The sequence below is a fragment of the Neofelis nebulosa genome, chromosome 10 (assembly GCF_028018385.1).
Source record: "Neofelis nebulosa isolate mNeoNeb1 chromosome 10, mNeoNeb1.pri, whole genome shotgun sequence".
Lineage (NCBI taxonomy): Eukaryota > Metazoa > Chordata > Mammalia > Carnivora > Felidae > Neofelis > Neofelis nebulosa.
In genome coordinates, this window is record NC_080791.1 from 79,261,660 (window position 1) to 79,279,989 (window position 18,330).

Here is an 18,330-nt window from a genome sequence, read left to right on the forward strand (position 1 = left end):
CTTAAATACCTCGTCTGTCTTTGTGAGAGGTATGTTAAAGTTGGATATGATAAGTGTGTGTGGTCCTCCTCTTATTTCTCTTCTCAATAAACTACCCCGTATCTACCTGGCTGCCCATATCAAAAAATCCAGGAATCACCCTTAATGCATCTCCTCTCCTCGTCCCCTCTCCACAAGCAGCACGTCATTAGATGGGTCACCAAATATGTCTCAAATCCACATCCATATCTTCATTTCCACATTACTACTCCAGTTCCTGCACCCATCTTATCTTTCCCGGAACATTGCCTGCCAGCTGATACTAATGGATTCCCTCTTAGTCTACTCAAAACTGGCAGTGAGAACATGCATTGCCTGCCTGAAAATCATCCATGTTAGCTGGTTATGGTCGGCTTGAAAAGAAAATTCCTTCCTAGGTTGCACAAGGATGTGCCTATTCACCATCCTCATCTTGCAGTGCTTTCTGCTTCACTCAGGACACATCGGTCCATACTGGCCTTCCAGTTTCTCCAACAAGCACAGGCCTCTTCAACCTCTAGGTCTTTGCAGGTACTCGTCTCTTTAGATGAAATAATCTACACATCACTTTTTACTTGATTAATACAAGTGCTTCCTTTATGCTTCAGCTTAGACATCACTTAGACAAACATGTCTTCCCCGTTACATCTCTCTTATTCTTCCTCAATCTTACCTAAATTCTTGAATTTTTCTATCACTGAAATTATCTAATTTTGTAATTGTACTTCCTTTTTTGAGTATTCGTATGATGTCCTTTTCTCTACTGGACTATAAATTCCATGAAGGCAGGAAAAGTATCTGGCCGACTTTTGCCATGTTGTATCTAGCATTGTGCTAGTCTCATGATCTTCCATCTGTAAGCTGGACGATTCAAGAAAGCCAGTGGTATAGCTAGGAGGTGTGAGACCCAGAAAGCTGATGGTGTAGATCCTAGTCCACGTCTGAAGGCCTGAGAACCATGAGTACTGAGCGCTTAAGGAGATTGATGTCCTAGTTCTAACAGTCAGTCAGAGAGCAAACTCCACTTTCCTCTGCCTTTTGGTTTTATTCAGGCCCTAGATAGATTCAGTGATGCTCAACCACAACAGAGAGAGCCATTGGTTTTACTCAGTCAACCAATTCTAATGCTAATCTCTTCTGGAAACACCCTGACAGACACACCCACAAAAAAAAAAAAAAAAAAAAAAAAATGTTTAGCTCCCAGGGCATCTCTTGGAATAGTCAAGTTGACACATAAAATGAACCATTATAATTGCTCAATAAATAATTAATAAACACATAAAAATATTTTCAGTCATTTCACAATAACATAAGCATCTTGACTATAATGCTTTTGACCTTCTAATGAGAGGTGCATTGCAACACATTGAGAATCTAGAAATGGGCTGCATTTGCTTGCTAGGCTAGACTATGCCTTGGTTGAACATCTGGTAACAAAGTAGGACAAGAATCCCTACAGATGCATAATCAACTTCAACTGTGAAAAATATCTCTAGGAAAAACAAATTTTAGCATAATTATTTATATATTAAATCACAAAGGAGAAAACTATTGATTTGGCTTAAATTTATGGCCAAGATATGTCTCCTCAGGTTTTGTTTTGTTTTGTTATATTTTATATATCTATATGAGAAACATGGAAACATGTCTAAAAACATCTATGAATGAGTTTCAAATTGTGAACTACTGAACAAACCTAAAACAGTTCTTGTCAGCTAGACTCTAACTGAAAATGTTGTGTGTGTCCAATTAAAAAAATCCAAAAAGGTCATTTTAGTGAAAATATGTCTCTATATGTTCACCATGGCTCTATGTAATCAACTAAACATTACCTTGGAGAACTGAAAATTGTCAAATCACTTAAAATTTCTGAAAGACCTATCGAAATATTCTCCACTTATTTCCTTAAAATATCTGAAGAAGAAGATCCCTAGATCTATCATACAATCATTAAGCTTCAAACAGATCTCACCTTGAACATTCAAGGTCTCCCTAAGCAATTGATTAATAATATTGTGTATAAGTTAGCCATGAAAATGACATGCCCAAGACCTGAATGAAAAGAAGCAGTTCCAGACAATATAGGGCAGAAATATGCTTTTCCTCATTAGTTTTTTTCTTATATGGATACGTGTTTGAGCATCTTGGTTTCTTTCAGACTTCTGTCTTACATCTTTTTAATAAGTATGGTAAGTTTTTCCAGGTTTGGTAACCTTCTTATGAGAGTGTAACACTAAATTTTCTGTTATGATTTATGTTATATATGCAAATAAGGTAATAGAAAAGAGAAAGGGAATAAAAAGTCATTAAAATTAAATATTCTCAGGATGCCTGGGTGGCTCAGTTAAGCATCCAACTTTGGCTCAGGTCATGATCTCATGGTTCCTGAGTTCAAACCCTGCGTCAGATTCTGTGCTGATAACTCAGAGCCTGGAGACTGTCTTGGATTCTGTGACTCCCTCTCTCTCTGCCCCTCCCCGACTAGTGCTCTGTCATCTCTGTCTCTCAAAAATAAATAAATATTAAAAAAATTAAAAAAAAAGTTTTTCATGATACTGTTAATAGGCCAAAGCCTTTTTCCTTGGCCAAAGGCTTGTTATTTATTTTTTTTAACCAGCTCATAGATTCATTGATCTTTTCCATTGAGTTTTCTTCTGTTTTATTTATTTCTGCTCTAATCCTTGTCATATCCTTTTTAGTGATAATTTTGGGCTTAGTTTTGTTCTATTTTCTATTGTCTTGAGATATGAAGTCAGGTTGTTTACTTGAGAAATTTCATTTTTCTTTCTTTTTTAATGTTTATTCATTTTTGAGAGAGGGAGAGAGAGAGAGAGAGAGAGAGACAGACGGAGACACAGAATGTGAAGCAGGCTCCAGGCTCTGAACTGTCAGTGCAGAGCCTGAAGTAGGGCTTGAATGCAAGAACAATGAGATCATTACATGAGCCAAAGTTGGACACTCAATAGACTGAGCCACCCAGGCGCCCCTCATTTTTCTTAATGTTGGCATATATAGCTATAAATTTCCCTCTTAGAACTGCTGTAGCTGGACTGAAATAAAATCAGAAATGAAAGAGGGGACATTACAACTGATAGATACCACAGAAGCACAAAATATGGTTGAGAATTGTTACCATGAAAGAATGTTGAATTTTGTAAAAATCTATTTTTTCTGAATTTATTGAAATATCACATGGCTTTGTCCTTCATTTTATTCCCGTGGTATATCACATTTTTTGATCTGTATATGCTGTACTATCCCGTATCACAGGGATAAATTCCATTTGTTCATGGTGTATGATGATTTTACTGTGTTGCTTAATTGGGTTGCAAATATTTTGTTGAGATTTTTCATCAAAGATATTGACCTGTAGTTTTCTTTTCTTGTGGTATCCTCATCTGGCTTTAATATAAAAGTAAGACTAGCCTTAAAAAATGAGTCTGGAATGCTCTGCTCTTCAACTTTTATTGTGAGAGTCAGAAAAAGATTAGTTAAGTTTTTAAATGTTTTCATAAAATCACCAGTGAAACCATTTGCTTTTTGGCTTTCTTTGTTGGGAAGTATTTGATAATTAATTCAATCCCCTTACTCATTATCAGTCTGTTCAGATTTTATATTTACATATGAGTCTTGGTTAAGTTGTATGTTTCTGGAAATTCATCATATTTAATCTGAATTCCTGCATCTTTATTGGTTTAAAGAAAGATGAATCACAAAAGAAAAATAAAAGGAAAATTGTTTAAAGGAAAACTAAAATGAAAATACAGTAAAACCTTGTGTTGCGAGCAACTTATTGCATAAGCGTTCTGCAAGAAGAGCAAACATTTCTAATAAATTTCAAGTTGGTAAACAATGTCTTGCAATAAGAGTAGCAGGTGTTGCCACATGTCACATGATCATAACTGTGCCAGTGCTCACTTTCAGCAGCAATGTACTAAAACTGGAACGATACAGAGAAGGTTAGCTGCTGTGCAAGGATGGCACAAAAATTCATGAAGCTTCCATGTTAAAAAAAAAAAAAAAAGAATTAAGCCAATGGTTCTTCTCTCTCTCTCTCTCTCTCTCTCTCTCTCTCTCTCTCTCTCTCTGTGCGGGATTGTGGGTGATCATCTCCCATGCTCAGATGCTCAATCTCAGGCCACAGTCTGGCAGAATCAGTGACTTGGAAGGTGCCCACAACTGGCACTGGTGTATTTTTTGTCACTTCAAAGCACCTATGGACAGTCCTTTGTTTTCCATACAAGAGTAAGCTTAGGAATGTTTGCTTCATTCTAGGTTAGGCTGCCTGCAGATATAGACCCTTTCCTCTGCTACCTTATTGCCAGGTACATTGAATACAGTATATGACAAGAGTTTAGTAATACTGCACTGCAGTCAACATCCATGCAAACGTATACAATGGCCCCCATGCAGAAAAGGTTGAAAAGAAAGGCAGTAAGAAGGAGATGATTAGGATGGAAGTTAAGAAGGAAATTACTAAGGGGCGCCTGGGTGGCTCAGTTGGTTGAGCATCTTGTCTTCGGCTCAGGTCATGATCTCACAGCTTGTGAGTTCGAGCCCCTGAGAGCTCGGAGCCTGGAGCCTGCTTCAGATTCTGTGTCTCTCTCTCTGCCCCTCCCTGGCTCATGCTTGCTCTTTCTCTTTCTCTCTCTCTCTCTCTCTCTCTCTCTCTCTCTCTCAAATAAATAACCTTAAAAAAATTTTAAAAAGAAGGAAATTGTGGAGAAGTATGAAGTAGGTATGCGCATGACTGAAATTGCAAGGCTTTATAAGAAGTCTACATTTGCATCTGGTCTGAAGAGGAGGAGGAGAAAAAGGCAGAGGAAGCCCTCACTTCAAATGAGATTAGGGAGATGTGTAAAATGTGGGAGACAGTGCAAAATTTTATAGAAAAGCACCACCCAAATAAGACTGTAGTGGTGCAAGCGATGAATCTGTTTAATGACAATGCAATGTCACATTTCTGTGAAATAATCAAAAGGAGGCAAAAGCAAGTGTCACTGGACAGATTCCAAAAGAAAAATATTCCATTGAACCAGTAGATAGCAATGATTCTGTTAGCAATAGTGAATGTTGCCCTGCATAATAACCCTCCCCTCTCTTGTCTCCCTCATACCAGCCACAAAGGTTTTCAAAGGCAAGTGAAGGTTAATTTTTTTCTTTATATTTTGTATTTTCTTTATTATTTTGTATTATATTACAGTACTATAATCATTTTTATATGAAAATTTGGGGGTTATGGAACAAATCATCTCAATTTCCATTATTTCTTGTGGGGAGGTTCACTTTGATATACAAGTGCTTTGGATTATAAGCATGTTTCTGGAATGAATTATGCTCACAAACCAAGATGTTACTGTACTATAATCTTAAAATATGAATATTTTTTTAAAAAATCCATATATGAGTCAGGTTATATTGTTGATATAAAGAAGTATTGGGATACCAGGAGTGAATAAGGACTTCAGTCTCTGTGTTGACACTTAATAGTGTGTTACCTGGGATATATCACTTATCCTGAGATTCTGTTTTTTCACACACAGAATGGCAGGAAGGACTATATCACTCTTTTTCTTTGAGACTTAGGTGAGATAATCAATATGAAAATATGTAGCATTATGAGATGTGTTGCAAATATGTAACACTTCAAAGTATTATTTTTATTGTCATCAGATACTATTTATCAAGATAATTTTATTTTGGATTCTAATAGCCATATTAATATATTATTTTATCTCTCCGTGATATACTTGAGAGATTGTTAGTAATCACTTAAATAAATATTAAATATCCACTTTGCAATTTTAAAAGAAAACTTGGAAATAATAGCTTAGCTTTTATCATTTTAAACAATTTTTATTAATGATAGTCATAATCAGTAATATCATAATGACAGCCCTACTAGTCATCCACATATATGAGGTGAAGGACTTAAAAATGCTAAGTAACTATTCACAGTATTCTTCTTCTGTACCACTTACTAAATATAAGGGAAGTGGGGGAAACAAAAGCAGATAATTCTACTGAAGCTTCTTTTTTAGAATTCAATTTGCTAACATTGAAATCACAGCCGTTGAAAATGTTTTAAGTTTGTGTTAAAGTGAGAAAAGCATGTTGTATTTCCCCATCAGTCTTCAGTAGATTGAGAACAAGCTCTAGGCAAACGGCTGGACAGCTCTGTTCTTCTTTTGGTCTCCTTGAACTGACTCCTCCTTTCCTTCCCTTCTCCGGGTCAGACGGTACAGGTTTTCTATTACATGCTATTTGCATCCATGCCCAGAAGCATGTCATATACTCAGGGCATTTTCCAAAATACTTTACCTGCATTCCCATCAGAATATCATGATCCTAACTTCTCCTTCTGGACTGTGCTATTCAATATTCTCTTTGTCATTTGGCTTACAGTTTCCTTTCCTGTGATCTCTGACACATTGCAACAGATTTCCTGCCTCAGCTGAGAATGTGCCCTTCCTTTACTTATAAATCTTCAACTACATCATTGACCAAAAGAATAAACTCCAGGGGCACCTGGGTGGCTCAGTTGCTTAAGCATTGGACTGCAGCTCAGGTCATGATCTCCCAGTTCGTGGGTTCAAGCCCCACGTCAGGCTCTGTGTTGACAGCTCAGAGCAGAGCCTGGAGCCTGCTTCAAATCCCGTGTCTCCCTCTCTTTCCCCCCTCCCCACTCATGCTCTGTCTCTCTGTCTCTCAAAAATAAATAAACATTAAAAAATAATAGAAAAAGGGGCGCCTGGGTGGCGCAGTCGGTTAAGCGTCCGACTTCAGCCAGGTCACGATCTCGCGGTCCGTGAGTTCGAGCCCCGCGTCAGGCTCTGGGCTGATGGCTCGGAGCCTGGAGCCTGTTTCCGATTCTGTGTCTCCCTCTCTCTCTGCCCCTCCCCCGTTCATGCTCTGTCTCTCTCTGTCCCAAAAATAAATAAAAAATGTTGAAAAAAAAATAATAGAAAAAGAATAAACTTCAAACTGCCTAGGCCAGAATTTTAGGTTTTTTATAAGCTCTCCTCAGGAAAACTTTCTTCTCCTATAATTCAATATAGTAGACCCTTGATATTACTCACATATATTTTAATTCAATCATTTTAACATCATTCATTGTGCTAAGCAATCGATTTCAGCAAAAAAAAAGAGTCAAAGACAGTGAACCCACATTTTCTAATATTCTGATGTCAGCTAGTTAAATAAGCATAAATACAAATTATCTTAGTGAGAATGCTTAAATAGCATAACTATATTTATATACAGATACTTGCTAGTTGCTATGTTTCTTCTTCAATCCAGTATCTCACATGTACCCACTAGATTCACAGAGCATGTGATTCATACTGAAATTCCAACAAATCACTAATCCTTACTTGTGATAACTTGCGGTATTATTTTAAAAGACAAAATTAAAATAATACTGGGTTTTCCATGAATTACATTCACTATAATTGTCTCTCAGAATTTAAAAATTGTATTACCAATACTATTCTCAAGAGCTTTGTTTCATATTTATGTAACATCTTTCTCATTGTTACATGATACTTGTATTTATAACTATCTTATTTCAATCCCTTCCTCATTTACTATTGCCTTATTGTAAGCAATTGCAAAATATAATAACTTAGAGTGGGTTTGAAACAATGTTTATTGATTTTTCTAATATACACTTAAAGATTTTGAAATTGAATAAAAAATTGTCACCCATATACAAAACCGAGTCATTTCATAATGTGACTATATCAGTTGGCTAGGACTATTGCAACAAAGTGCCATTAAGTAGGCAGCTTTAACAAAAGAAATGTATTTTCTCACAGTTCTGAGGGCTAACAGTCTAAGGTCAATGTTTGGCAGGGTTGGTTTTTTCTAAGGGCTGGGGAGGAAGGTCTGTTTTAGGACTCTTCTTGACTTGCAGATGGCCATCTTCTGCGTTTTCATGTTTTCTTCCCTCTGGACATGGGTGTGTCCAAACTTCCTCTTCTTCTAGGGACACAGGTCACACAGAATTCAGGCCTATGCCTGAATGATTCCATTTAACTTGATTACCTCTTAAAGACCTTATCTCCAAATACGGTCACATTATGGGGTTCAGGGGATTAGAACTTCAATATGTGGATTTTTTGAGAGATACAATTAAGTCTATACTAATGCCTGTTAGAATATTTTCCTATATGTGATCTTATCTTTTTCTTCATTTTGCCTTTTTAGAACATTTAGAATGTCCACTAATACCTTTTATAATCTTTTCCTAATCCTCCTTTTTTTTTTTTTAATTTATGTATTTATTTTGAGAGAGAAAGCACACAAGTGAACAGGGAGAGGCAGAGAGAGAGGGAGAAAGAGAAGTTTAGGTAGGCTCTGGGATGTCAGGGGACCCTGATGCAGGGCTGGAGCTCACATGAGACTACAACCTGAGCCAAAACCAAGAGTCAGACACATAACCAACTGAGTCACCCAGGTGTCCCGAATCCCCCTATTTCTTTCCCCACCACCCAATTTAAGGCATTCCTTCCTTCTCTAAATCCTTATAGAATATTAGTTGCATCTCCTCTTAGGGTTATTTGACAATAAAAGAGATGAATTGCTATAACACAAAGGAAAACATTTTGAAGGGAAATTTTGTATAACAAAGAAAATTATGTTCTTTATCCTTCATAGAACAGTGATTAGGGGTGCCTAGATGGATCAGTCAGTTGAGCATCCCACCTCGGCTCAGGTCATGATCTCACAGTCTGTGGGTTCGAGCCCCGCATCGAGCTTTGTCCTGACAGCCCGGAGCCTGGAGCCTACTTTGGATTCTGTGTCTCCCTCTCTCTCTGCCCCTCCCCCACTCACACTATATGTCTCTCTCTTTCAAAAATAAATAAACATTAAAAAAAATAGTGATTAAAAAATAATGTTCCTAACAAACCATTGAGGGTAAGGGAAATAAAAAGAAGAAAAAAATGTAAGGGAATGGTAAGGAAAGAATAAGGAAAAGGAGACTTTAGAGGCATTTTCTTCCTCATTTACTTTTGATGCCAGACAAATTTTCAGTACTAAACATCATACCCCAAACATACCAAGAATTAGAGTTGATAGAAGAAAAGGAAAAGTGGCTTCCACTATGCTGCAGACAGTGCCATGTTTTCACCTGAAAGGTCTTTCATTAACTCTCAAATTCACTTTGAGTTAGCTACTACTTTTATATCAAAGGTAACAAGATGTAGTTCAGAAGGAAACAAGCAGGAAATGAAAGAAAGAGGATGAGAGCAATCAGAGGTCAATCAGAAACAGGTCAATTAAAAAACTAGAATTTTAAATTGTAATAACCATTTTTTAGTCCCAAATTATCACTATCACTTTATTTTACTTAATAATTAAACTCAAGTTCACTTATTTCTAGGCAAAAGCTGACAAAATAAACATATTCTATGTACATGAACTTAACTATAGATGCAATCAAAGTAACATTTAGCTAAACTAAGTGACTTGCTTTTATCAGATATCAATAATGAAAGTAAAGTTGTGTTTCTTCTACCAAACTTCATTTGTAGTAAATTTTCTAGCATTAATATTTCAGCATTGCCATAAGTTAAGTTATGGAAATTAAAACAAAATTCTTTAATGTCCTATACAACTGAGCTCTTTCTTAAGTTCTATGACAATGAATTATCATGAGGAGATACTAATTTACTAGACACTAAATTAGATGCATACAAAATCCTGCTACATTCCAGATTATTTTCCTCTAGGAAATATATGTTAGTAAATAACTGCTAAGAAAAAAAACATCAAGTTACATGTATAAATAAATACCAGTTTTTTGAAATCTAATGTTTACTTTTAATTCTTTCTTTATGCATGAATAAGTTATAATAGTGAATGCCATTCAAATGAGGAATTGCCTTATTTTTCCTATACTTCTCAGAGAAAAAGTATGGAAACGTCTCTCCCTGGATCTACAGACAATGGGAAAGAAGAGGCTTTTCATCTTCCTCTCATGGATAAGAAATCAACACACAGACTATTCTATGAATTAATCCATTTCAGTAGTTACTAAATTAGTTTTTTGGTATTTTTATCATCTTAGTAGCCTCAAAGAAAAGGTAAAATGAAAAGCTGAAGATATTATTTTCTTAAAAAAATTTTTCCTCTCTTAGATCTTGGTGTGTTGTAAGTTCTGTTTTATTGTGGAAGGATATCCTCTGAGATGCTGTTTCTGTTCAAGACTCACTGGTGGATATAGAACATGCATCAGTGACTTATAAACTAGCAATAAGGCCACCTGGGTGGCTCAGTCGCTTGAGCACCCAACTCTTGGTTTGGCTCAGGTCATCATCCCAGGGTTGTGGGATTGAGCCCCACATTGGGCTCTGTGCAGTGTGGAGTTTGCTTAAGATTCTCTCTCTCTTTCCCTCTGCCACTCCCTCTGCTCTTTCTCTCTCTCTCAAATAAATAATAATAATAATAACAAATAAATTAAAAAGTAGCAAAAATGGGGAGGTTATAATTAGATTTTTAAAATGACATGTGTGGGTTTCAATCTACTAGATGAAAATACAGAATATAGTTTTTACGACTTTGGATATGGTCAGATCTAATTTGGAAAAAAAATGAGTGAAAAAGTATTTCTAGAATAAAATATTAAGGATGAAGTAGTCTTCAAAAGTTTCTTCTTCTACTTCCCTTTTCAATGCTATGGATGTGGGTGTTTGCAATATCGTATAAAGGAGAGGTAGACATGGCAGGTCAAGAGATGGGACGTCATTTTAATTTGAAATTGGCAAAATCTTTATGAAATCCCCTCTCCAGTCCTGAGACAATACTTAATTCTCATGGTGTGGGGTATGCCATACAGTCACTATAATTACCTATTTTATTGAGCAAAGGATTCTTCCTAATTTATTTTGCCATATGTCCCTAGACACAGAAGTAAACAGATCCCAGCAGTCATGACACCTACTACTATGAAGTTTCAAATGTGTGTTGCTATTTAAAAACAGATGAAAGAGTATAAAATATCTTATAATGCTATATATGTACACTACCAGAGACATGCCTTAATAATATGTCAGTTGTATACTTTTATATAAAAATAAACCTCCAGAATCAAACAATAATAGCATCAATAATACCTAACATTGAAGATGTAAACTCTAATAAAACAGAGTTCACAGATACCATGTTAAGTACTTTGAAAATGCACGATTCCATTCAGGAATTCTCTTCTACCTAATGTCTTTCCTGACTCCTCCAGTCATCCAATACAACACCCAATACAAAAGAATAACTCTTCTTTTTGCCTCTATTTATAGTACTTCTGTTATAACCTCACAGTCAGTTTGCTGAATCAAATTTTTTCACGTTTTCCAACCAGCTGCCTCCCTAAATAAAAGAAAGTATGGATTTTCTCTCTGTGCACCCAGAAGTAAGCATGTTTCCAGGTCAATGGTGGAATCTCAGTAAATGTTAATTTTGTTTGATCAAATAATTTGAGTGTAGAAAAACTCTACAAAATTAATTTCTAGTTTTGAAACAATTTTATTAGCAGCCCCATCTCTGTACTTAAACTAACATACCCTGTGACTACTCTGGATATTTGTTGACCCAGAATAACCAAGTATCATTATTGATGCAATAGAGATACTGCAGGCAACTTTGGTGATGCCTTACCATTTCAAGCTTTCCTTTATCTTAAAATTGACATTAAAAGGACTCATCTCACCCTTGATGAAACCTTTGTTTGTATTATACGAGCTTCCTCTTTGTTTACCTAATGTTGCTGTTACAATTGCTTCTAACTAATCACTGTTTAAGCCTTGGTTAAAAACAATAATTATCATTGTGTGTTAACTCTCATGGGTCCGAGGTTAACCAAGATTAGCTAGGCAGCTCTCCATCAAATTTTTTTATGAGTTAGTAGTGAGTTGATGACTGGAGTAATTTCAAGAGCTTCTTCATCCACACAGCTACCAGTTGCTAGTAGACTGTCATCTGGGAAGTCAGCTGGGGCTGTCAGCCAAAACTCCTACATGTGACTTCTCTATGTAGCTTGTTTTCTCACAACATACCTACTAAGTTCCTAGAGTGAGCATGCCAAGAGAACCAGAACAAAAGGGGCATGGCCTTTTCTGACCAAGCCAGAAGACACATAGAGTCATTTATACAGGAGTCATGAGGATACCGAGATTCAAGGGGATGGAACAGAAACCCCCCACCTCTTGATGGAAAATATTGTAACCACCTCCTTGCAAACAAACAAAAAAAGAATATGAGATTGGAGATCTTACTGCAGTCATTTTAGACAAAATTTTCCCATAAATAGTGTATAGCTCTCCCAATTTGACCATATACTTCTTTATGAAAAGTTGAAATTCAAACTCAGGCCTTAAAGAGTCAGTTCTTACATTGAGAAGAGATGAAATATGATCTGGAGCTGCCATATGCCCAAGAAGTATAAAAAGCTAACCAGAAAAGCAGGAAAGAATGAATCAAAGATCCAGAGAAGAGGAGAGATGAAAAGTGTCCATGTCTGTCTGGGCAAGTGGAGAATACAAACATTTATAAACAGCATATTCGCTTGTTCTAGTTCTTCATGACTTTCAACTATTCTTTCTATTTTGAGTTTTGTGATACAGCTGTATTGTTTCCAGAATCCATTCTATAAAGAAGGTTTTCTCTTACTTATCACCCAAATGGTTGCTGTTAAGACACTTTATAATGCATTTCAATAATGCTTCAAAGCATTTTAGGAGGAAATTCTTACGTTATTTTTGAGTTTGCAATATCATGAGATCTGTGCTTTTCACCAACAGAGAATATTTACTATTCACTTATTATGAGCATGAGGCTTTCTGCCCATGTAATTCATATGATTCAAAGAACCATTACCTCCTAACTCCAGAGTACTTTACAGAAAAGATGTCCCAAAAGTTAAAAGGAGAGTTGAGGGGCGCCTGGATGGCTCAGTCGGTTGAGTGTCCGACTTTGGCTCAGGTCATGATCTCACACTCCGGGAGCTCAAGCCCTGCATCGGGCTCTGTGCTGACAGCTCGGAGCCTGGAGCCTGCTTTGGATTCTGTGTCTCCCTCTCTCTCTGCCCCTCCCCTGCTCATTCTCTGTCTCTCTCTGTCTCAAAAATAAATAAAAACATTTAAAAAATTTAAAAAAAAAAAAGAGAGTTGAATGTTGCACTCAGACCCTATCATTAATGTAAACATTATACCTGTTTTCACAAATATGTTGTTTTTATTTACTAACATGTTCATATTCCAAAATACTTGAGGTGCAGTCTCACAGTCAATCATTAACTGGGGAAAAATACAAGGATATCCCAGCTTAATCATCAGTAAATACCGACTGCACATCAACTACGTATAGTGTTCAGTGTTAGGACATGAAAACACCATAAGGAAGCAAGACACATTACACTGCATTGTGGTTAAAAGACCAGAGCACATAGCTGGAGAGAAATGGTGCACAAATCTGTATATATAATTATAAAATAGAGCATTTGATACATATTCATATCAAATAAGTGACCCATTTAATATTTATAAGAATTTAGAAAATGATATTGAAAATGTAGCAATTCAGGGGCGCCTGGGTGGCTCGGTCGGTTAAGCGGCCGACTTCAGCTCGGGTCATGATCTCGCGGTCCGTGAGTTCAAGCCCCGCGTCGGGTACTGTGCTGACAGCTCAGAGCCTGGAGCCTGTTTCAGATTCTGTGTCTCCCTCTCTCTGACCCTCCCCCGTTCATGCTCTGTCTCTCTCTGTCTCAAAAATAAATAAAAACGTTAAAAAAATTTTTTTTAAATAAAAAAAGAAAATGTAGCAATTCAAATGGGTTTCAAAAATGGTAGAAATCAAGTGACGGTTTAGGTGAAAGGTAATACTTCTTAGAGAGAAAGCCAAATGGTTTTCAAAGGGCCAAGATACAAATAATAGAAGAATAGGGGGGTACCACTCTCATACAGCTTCAGTGAAAGTTATAACTCTGTTCTAGCACTCATTGCTAGGCTTTGATATTGTCCAGTTTCTGACTTAACACAGCACGTAATGTAGTCTTCCCCAACATTGCAGAATTGGCACACAAATTATTATCTCCTTGGCTTCCTTCAGAAGAGAAAACAACAGGAGATAAGACTAGAGAAGGCAAGTTTTATTTTGTTTGCTTTTTGTTTTAAGTCCATGAATTCAAGTATCAGGTTTAATCCAGTAAGCAATGAAAACGATTACATATTTTGAAGAATAATGAGAAAAAAATTAAACTTTTCAGTGTTCTCATGAAGTCATTACACATATATTGTTTTGAGTTAAAGGACCTTTAAAATAGGATGTTGTCAGTAAGAATACAAGAGATGGATTTAAAGTACTTTTACCAACAAATATGCGACTTTGTTCATCTGTATTGGTAAGTAAAAATATACAGAAAAGTTATCTCATTAGAAAAAACACTTTCTAGGGATTATTTTGTAAATCAAGTTGATAGCATAATTTTACCTCAATGTTTAATTTAATGGAATTAACTAAAACTGACCACAATAATAATGGTAATAATAATGATGATGGTGGTATGATAATGATAACAATAAAAGCAACCTCATAAGAAATATCTATTAACTTATGCCTATAATTTTGCAAACTCTTTGCCAAGGAAATAAGCATAAATGCTTATACAATGTACATGCTACAGAATAACTGTGAACCCCATTCTGGCTCCAAATAAGTAGTTATTGTGGAAAATGGCAAACCAACAAAATAATAAAATTTCTCCCTATCATCACAGAACCTGGCAGGAAAGTCAAAGGAAAATTTTTGAAAATCCTCTGCATGCCTACATTGAACCTCATCTGGGATAGACAGAGTCGCATGTTTTCTACTTTCTAGGAAACAGCACTGAAGGAGGGATTAGCAAGCTTTATCAGACTGGTGAAGTTAGTCCCTCAAACATGGCATTTAAGGAACCTCAGGGATATTCTAAAGCTCAGATTTACAGAACAATTGCATTCTTTTTCAGTGAATCTATCTATCCACCCCATGCAACTGCTCGACTTTATCCTTAAGTTTCAGTAAAGGGAACAAAAAATAATACTCAGTTCTTAAAATATAGTTTTGGCTGCAGGTATATGGATGTTAGTGATTTCAAAGAAGATGGAAAAATTTTAAAGATAGTAGACCACACAAATCCATTATATTAAATAAACAAAGATTGTGAGAGGCAAATATTAGTAAATAAAATTATGGTCTGCCAAAAGTTTTTCAACTTTGCCTGCTTACTTCTTTTACATGAACAAGACAAAAATAAATGCCATAATATCACAGACACTTGTAATTGCTTACTTATAAAACTACCCCATTGTGTCTGCCACTTTGCAGAAAAACCCAGTTTCACTCATCATGCCAAGTGCCCAGGCCTAGGAAATGAATCATGATTGCTCTAATTCCTTTCCAAAAATATTTCTAGGTTACTATCATAGCTAGAAAGTGACCATTGGATGGTATTTTGACCAATGAGATGCAAGGAGCTTTATAGGAACTCTCTTCCCCGTGGATAAAATAACAGAAATTTGCCCTTCTGATCTCTTTTCTTTAGACTACAAGCTCTTTTGAGTATATGATAATGCCTGGATTCCTTCAATCCATCTTTCAACTCTGAGGAAAAAGCCAGTTGATACATAAGAAGCCAATCCCGAGCTCCTGACATTAGTATCTTCCATGAAGGACCCAGACGTTCCTACCTGTACTGTACCTGTTATATAGATATACAAGTCTTTTAAGTGTAGTAAGGTTTCAATGACGTTATTCAAACATATTCACATAAAAATTAGAAAACACAATACAACCAAGAGTAGATGGGAAGAAAAGAATAATAGTAGAGAGGGAAGGAAGGAAGGAAGGAAGGAAGGAAGGAAGGAAGGAAGGAAGGAAGGAAGAAGGGAGAGAAGACTATGCAAAAGACAAGGAAGCCAGTTGGAAGAAAATTTTACCCTCAGTAAAGAGGTAAATATCCCCAGAAAGATTTAACCCTGCAGAAAATAAATGAATAGAATTTTAAGATAAACATTATGAAGAATAAAAATTCAATTTGCAAACTTTCCTCATTTTCTATAACTTCTTGTTGCTCAAACAATTGTTAAACTTTGAATTGAACACAGGCTAGAGGTTAAAATGGAAATAACAGTGAGAGGAGTAGGGTTATACCCAAAAGGTATTTGTTCATCCATAGTATCTAAAATCTTGCAAATAGAATTTGCGTGTGCTCAACCAAGGAGAATTGAATTGAATTTTGGATCAGACAAAATAGATTTATACAGGTATCCTAACAAGACACTCTGCATGAAACATTTTAACTTTGGTAGATAACTGCAGTTTTACTTGTTGGCCTAGCTAATGCAAACCTAGTTCTAATTTTGTACTATGAATACTGTAGGACAGACATCTGTTCATATAGTGTAGAAGAAGCTATTTAAATAATTTGGGAGGTGGAAATGTTTTGGGTCCATCATGTGCTTATCCTCCCTCTAAAAATGACAAAAAGAAAAAAGAAAAACAGAAAAGGAAAAGGAAAGAGAAGACTTATCTTTCATTCTGACTTGGAGGCACAATTGGTGTGTCAGAATCTTAAAGAGTTCCATGCTGTTTTACTATGTTACAGAAGCTAGTGGGAAGATCTACAATTAGAATAGGTTCCTCATTCTCAATTAGGCTGGAAGGGGCTCAGGATTGCCAAGCAGAGATAACTACAATTTTCTACCATAAAGTAGAAATGGGCACTCATCAGAGTCAGCAAAAGAATCAGATTACTGAGATTGGTTTACCCCAAAAAACTTAGGGTTTAGTTTGTTGAATAAGTTATTTCAAAAGGTAAAATAAATAGGTAAATTAATAAGAGCATATGGCTAACCATATACTTAAGCTGCCCTATAAAGCTTGGTTCTTCATTTATCTGTCACATCCAGAATACCTGACTGAGGTGAGGCTTTGTGCCCTTTAGAGGGGGCCCTACATATCACATGGGCATAGTATGACTCTTCCTTCTAGCCTTCTTTGATGGAGTCTACAGACTAAGTCTTTCTATTCCAGAGAGACAGTAAAATCTGTATCTATAGAGAACTACGGCTAGTGGCTCTAATTTTTTATTAAGTCCAAAGAACATAGAATACTAGTATAGTCAGCTGGTCCATGAGGGAAGTTATAAGGGAACAGATCAATAAAGTTCTCAAGTCCACCTGATTTGGAATTTGGAAATGAAAAAAATATATAGATAGAGATAGAGATAGAGATAGAGATAGAGATAGAGATAGAGATAGAGATATACAGATATACAGAGATATACAGAGATAGATAGATATAAATAGATATAGATATACACATATAGATACGTATATATATATATATATAAAAAATACATATGCATATATATAATCTCCACATTTTCTGAATCAATACTATCTTCATTAGGTTTTATTTTTAAAATTCATTTTGAAGTATAATGTACATACAGGGAAGTATACATATTGTAAGTATCTAATCTGATAAATTTTAACGATCAGGACATCATAAAAATCATTGTGTCAGCAGAGCCTCAGGAGCCCCCTTTGTGCTTTCCTCTGATTACTTCTCCTTCCCTGTCATTCCACTTTTTTTACTTAGAACAGCATCAGTTAGTTTTGCCTATTTTTGCACTTTTTATAAATGGAAACATAAGAATATGTATTCTTTCGAGACTGTCTTTCTAGAACAAACAATCCTAGTTTGTATGGAGTGTGTCTTCTTTTACTGAATATTGTGTTGGTGAGGCTCACCGAGATGGTTGTATGTGTTGTAAAGTGTTAACTCCAGTTGCAGTACAGTATTCCCTTGTATGAAGATGTGACTTACCCATTCTACAATACATGAGCATTTGAGTAGTTTCCAGATCAGGGCTGTTATAAACAGGGTTGCAATGAACATTCTTGTGCTTTGCTTTTCGTAACATTTCTAGGAGTAGAATCACTGGATCATAAGGCATAAATATGTTCTGTTTTAGTAGATAGTGCCAAACTGTTTAAAATTGGTTGCACTAATTCAAACTTCCATTAGCCATTATGAAACGTCTGACCGCTCCATATGCTCTCCTACTGCATTATGTGTCAGAGCAAAGCTTTTCATTTTTGTCACCTTATGTGGTTGTATTGGGATACTGATTTATTTTAATTTGTGTTTCCTTGGTAATTAATGAAATTGCCTTTTCATACATTTATTGCTAAAGTAACTCTTTTGCAAAGTGTCTTTTCAAATGTTTTAAATCAATTTTTAAAATTCGGTTTCTTTTTGTACATCTTGTGA

General features: G+C 35.9%; 1 pseudogene; it reads left to right on the forward strand.

Moving 5' to 3' along the window:
- Positions 1 to 3,929: 3,929 nt before the first annotated feature.
- Positions 3,930 to 4,030, forward strand: LOC131488937 (U6 spliceosomal RNA; annotated as a pseudogene).
- Positions 4,031 to 18,330: the final 14,300 nt, after the last annotated feature.